Genomic DNA, 5,727 nt, shown 5'->3' on the forward strand with positions numbered 1-5,727 from the left:
GACATACGTGTGTAATCTGCACATATTTAGTTAGGCCTCTTAGTATGGACACTAAACAAATGGTCTCACTAATGGGAGAACTCACCAGTAGGACACAGTGACTAATCTGGATGTCTTCAGCTAAGGATCCAAATATTGCAAAGAATACAGCTGGGCTTACTTCCAGCGAAACTTACCAGAGAAAGCAAAGCAGGATATTCACACAGTCCATCACTGAGGGAGCTCAGATCAGAAATCAAGGTGGAAAACTGCAGGCGGGAACTGCATGAGGCAGACATCGTCAAGCAATACTAATTAAAATCTACTCTCCAGAATAAACTCAGTTTGCCTTCCTGTACAGCCCAGGACCACTTCTCCTGGATAGGCACCACCCACGGAGAGACTGACCTTCACAAACCAGTCACCACTCAAGAGAATCCTCAACTGTCTTCCATCCAGACCAGTTTCATGAAAGAATGACCTCAGTGGAGGTTCCTTCTTCTCAGAAGATTGTGACTGTGTCATTAAGAAAACACTAATCAGGGGGCTGGAGAGATGGCTCAGAGGTTAAGAGCACTGACTGTTCTTCCAGGGGTCCTGAGTTCAATTCCCAGCAACCACATGGTGGCTCACAACCATCTACAATTCAATCCAGTGTCCTCTTCTGGCATATAGGCAGAACACTGTATATGTAATAAATAAACAAATTATTTAAAAAGAAAAAAAAGAAAACACTAATCAGAACAGTGAGGCTCTACCGTACCTGGCAGAAGAAATTAGCAGCATGATCCCCATGGTGTGTATTCTTCTGAAAAGAACTCTGCAAGGTGATAATGTTAAGTTCCTGAAACACACTGTAACGACCTCTAAGATGAGGCAGTGTGGGTCAGAACTGTAGATTAGATCCTGCAATGAGGTATAGAGAGGCCCATGCATGAAGATGTGAAGGTGTATTCTGTGAGGCAATGGAAACACCAAGACGATGGAGAAATCAGAAACTTGATGTACCTATAATGGATCTTCGCAACCAGGTGACAAGAAGATGCCACTGCCTTCTAGTAGATAGAGGCTACAGATCGTACAAGCATCCTTGGTGAACAGCGTTGCCTCCCTACACCAAGCTACATTTCACGCTGCCAATAGTGTCAAGGCTGAGGTCCAGCTCTACCCTCCAGAGATAAGTGTACACGAGTGTCTCCACAAAAGAATTGGGTGACCTTTCTGTGTTGGGGCATCAACTTACTTACAAAACTTCTTTCAATTTACATTTGTGTTGCTAATGTAAGCAACTTGCATTTCACCAGTACTGTCCTTGCCACTGCTTCTTGGCAGTATCCAAACTCATGATCATTACCTAAAGAGGTGAGGAATTGAAAGCAATTTAATAAAGAATGTATTTGTCAGGGAGAGGAGGATACATATACTAAGCATACCACCAAAATCCAAGTGGATACTTCATTTGCATGATAGGACCTGGCCTTGTATGAGAGCTACACATCCAGAAGTAAGCCTGGGAATGTTGAGATATGGTCACGCAGTAGTTTTTCTGGAGGCACTCCTCAGGAAAAAAAAATAGTGCAAATTTGGCTGACCACAGCTAGGTCTCAGAGTGTGGTAAAGGGTCAAGTGTACATGATCTTAGAAAATTGCAAAGCAAACCTGCTATATGAATTGTGCATTGAGGGAGACAGCACAGATAGGTGTGGGGTGAGGAGTTGGGGATTTAGGGGCTGACAATGGAAGGCTATGGATAGTTTCAGGCATTGCTGATATGTTCTCTGTGCATCCAGGGATAGTCATAGGACACTGGAGATGGCACAGCTGTGCTTGGTTCTAGAGAACTCGCCAGGAAAATACGTTGCAGGAGCTTCATGGCCACAGTTATCACTGGCAGTGTGAAGATTGATGCTGGCCCACAGCGATTTGGAGAGCACACCAGGCAAACCAGTGTCAGATCTCTGCAGGCACAGCTAAAAGCTGACAGGTAGAAAGGCTGCAGGTGGGCTTTGTTTTCGAAGAACATCTGGAAAACTGTGATACTACGTTAGTGACCAGAGTGTACTTTTGGGGCTGTAGGGATACATGATGGGGAGAACAACACCCAAAGCCAGGATACCATTTACCAACAGGAAGGTGGGTCATCACTAACTGCTTGACTGACATAAACTAGCTCTGGGAGTATAGGAAAGGATGTGGCAGAGTTCTTTGGAGCTCACCGGGGAAATCTGGCCAGGAATATGTCCATTAAGAAGTATGTCTGGGCCGGGCGGTGGTGGCGCACGCCTTTAATCCCAGCACTTGGGAGGCAGAGGCAGGGGATCTCTGTGAGTTCGAGACCAGCCTGGACTACCAAGAGAGTTCCAGGACAGCCTCCAAAGCCACAGAGAAACCCTGTCTCCAAAAACCAAAATAAATAAATAAATAATAAAAAAAATAAACAGAAAACACCAGAAAAGGAAACTTATGTGGATGGTACTGTTGGGAGAGGTTCTTTATACCCCAAAACAGAAAACGCTTATGAACTCCAACCATCTGGAGCTAGACCAGTAAACCCAGGAATATGGAATTGAGGCTGGGGCGTAAGTTTCCAAATAGCATAATCAGGAAAACGCCTGTAAAATATCTGAGTTCAAGTCTAGGACATGGGCAAGTGAGATGGTACTTGTGTATTTGGTTCTGGGGGATCTGATTTGAGAAACTTTTTGCAGAAGCTACACGGCAGTGAGTGGACGACTCTCTATAAATGTATCAGTTCAATGACACCAGGAAAATCCAATCTTGGATATGTGCACCCTGACCTAGGTCTTAGAATGTGGAGATGGTGCATGGGTGGTTAGTTCTGGCATGATACAAATGGAGAATTATTGCCAGTGACTCAGGACAGGATGTCAACATGGGAGTGAAGAAAAGTCTCTGGTGCATATGGATCTGGAGAATCAACAGGAAAAAGAGTCCACACCAACCTAGGCTTGGGAGTATGAACCAGAACCAGTAGGTCTTGGTTCTCACATATCCTACCAGGAAATGTTGGTATGGAAGATACATGACAATATCCAGCCATGTAGTGATGTACTTGGTTCAGGGGCAGTCACCAGCAAGGTCAGTGTGTCTAATGAGACACTTAGAGATATACCTTACAGTATAAAGTTGTCACAGACAAACATGGTCATGGGGAAACTTACCAAGGAAATCCGGTGTTGCACATATATGACTAGAATATGACCCAGACACAAGGGGTGACAGAGATGAAAAAAAGATAATAAGGAGACCACAAGATAAGGTGGGCACATGATCTGATCATTCAGACCTAGGCCTGGCAGTGTGCAGACAGTAGAGGAGGAAAAGAATCTGAGAACAGGACACAGGGGAGACCAATACAGGTGCTGATCAACCTTAACAAGGCCTGGGAGTAAGAGACAGCAGTGGGGGACTAGGTTCAGGATTGCTCTTGATCAACATTCATGTGTAATCTGCACATGCTTAGCTAGGCTTCTTAGTATGGACACTAAACAAACGGTCTCAATAATAGGGGAACTCACCAGGAAATTCAGTGAAGACATGTGTGACTAGAGTCAGGCATGGAACAGTGAGCAGTGTCGTGGCAGGCTATGGCATGGAATCTGATCACCCAAAGCTGGAATGAGACCTGTTCAACAGAAAGAGGACAGCATGTGTGAGGGTGCTATAAGCAAGCAGCTGGCTGGGAAACCATTCTGGTAAAATAGATGCAGAAGCTGAATAAAAGGTCCTAGACTAAGGAGTATGTGCATGGTGTGGACAGGAGAGATCCAAGGAAGCTATTTAGGCAAAGCAAAGTTCATGATCACTGTACTTTCAGGGTGAGGCCTTAGAATATGAGTTCTGGAGGAATTCACGAGAAATATTCAGTGCATGATCCGTGCAACAGTGAGGATGGCTCTGGAAAGGGAACTTCTGCAGAGAACACCAAGAGGACAAAGTGACTGATCTGGATGTCTTCAGCTAAGGATTCACATATTGCAAAGAAAACAACTAGGCTTACTTCCAGGGAAACTTACCAGAGAAAGGAGAGTAGGAGCTTCACACAGTCCAACACTAAGGGAGATCAGGTCAAGAATCAAGGAAGAAACCTGCAGGCGGGAACTGAATGAAACAGACAGCACTAAGGAATACTGCTTAAAGTCTACTCTCTAAAAGAACCCTAGCTGGCCTTCCTGCACAACCCGGGATAAGCACCACCCACAGAGAGCTCAAACCTCCCAAACCAATCACAACTCAAAGGATCAATCTATAGTCTTCTGTCCAGACCAGTTTCATGAAGGAATGATCTCAACAGCGGTTCCTTCTTCTAAGATGACTGTGTCATTCACAAAACACTAATCAGAATGGTGAGACTCTATCCAACCAGGCCGAAGAACTTGGCTTCAGGATCCCCAAGGTACACATTCTGCTGAAAAGGACTTTGCAAAGTGATGATGTTACTATGTTCCTGAAACACAGTGTAAGAGCCTCTAAGGTGAGGCAGAGTGAGTCAGAACTGTAGATCCTGCAACGACGTATAGAGAGGCCCATGCATAAAGATGTGAAGCTGAATTCTGTGTGGCAGTGGAATCACCAGGATGGTGGAGATGCCAGAAATTTGTGGTGCCTATCATGGAATGCAGCATGTGTATGGTACAGACAGCTCAAGAAAGAGGATGCATACTATTACCACCAGAGAATAAAAGTCAAGGCTCGTTAAATCCTTTGAAGGCTTAGTAACTGTAACATATCTGTAGACACAGAGCTTCATAGGTTTTACATCAGCCTACTCTTTGCTTGCTCTTTTCCCATTCTTTCTGTTTTGAATTTTAATAGTCATTCTGTACCATTTCGTATCAGAAGAATGCATGCAAATTTTAAAGGTTGTTCAAGGTTTTACAGTTTTAAGTACTGGCCCATGTCCCAAATGATATCTTAGAATTTCAAATATCTTGAGACTTTTAAAAATCTAAAAATAACCTTAGAATAAATTTAATAACTATTTCTCCATGCAGGAATCTGGTTTCTGTCCTGTGTTGAGATACCAGTTTACAATCCTTCTTTCACCTTGTATTTGTCTCCTTTATTCATGCAACTTGCATTTCTCCAATGCTATTGAGTGCTAATGCTTGTTTGCTGTATCTGAATATGTGAACATGGCCTGCAGAATGTAGGATATGAAAACATTTAAATAAAGGAACACATTTGATATGTATTAGCACATTTGACACCACTGACCTCCCCAAGGACACCCACACAATCATTATTTCAATATTATAGATAGTGAAACAACACATAGGATAACTCACATATTTGGTTTCAGGAAACTACAAGGACATAAAAGAGTGCATTCTCCTTGGCCTTCACAAATGGAGCCTTCGGTAGTTCTGATTTTCTACAAGATTTACTCACATGGAATGGATGTCAACAAATGTCTAATCATGTAGCCATGGCCCTCTTTGTCCTTCAGTGGTCTATGAAACTGAAAGTGATTAATAAATGTCACCTAGAAAATATAAAATCATGTCTGTCTCTTTTCTAAGCACAAATGTTAGTTACTGCCAACTTAAGAGAAGTGACTCTAAAAATTCTTATGTTTCCATGACTACCGGAGCTCAATGGATTTTGAGCAAAACATAAAGTGACAGAGTGTTTAATGTCCCTTTGATATGTGAAAATTCCTTTGAAATTAATTAATTTTGAAGTCATCCATCAAATAGTCACTATAATTTTTGAGGACCATAGGAA

Source organism: Mesocricetus auratus, unplaced genomic scaffold (assembly GCF_017639785.1).
Source record: "Mesocricetus auratus isolate SY011 unplaced genomic scaffold, BCM_Maur_2.0 Super-Scaffold_100003, whole genome shotgun sequence".
Taxonomy (NCBI): domain Eukaryota; kingdom Metazoa; phylum Chordata; class Mammalia; order Rodentia; family Cricetidae; genus Mesocricetus; species Mesocricetus auratus.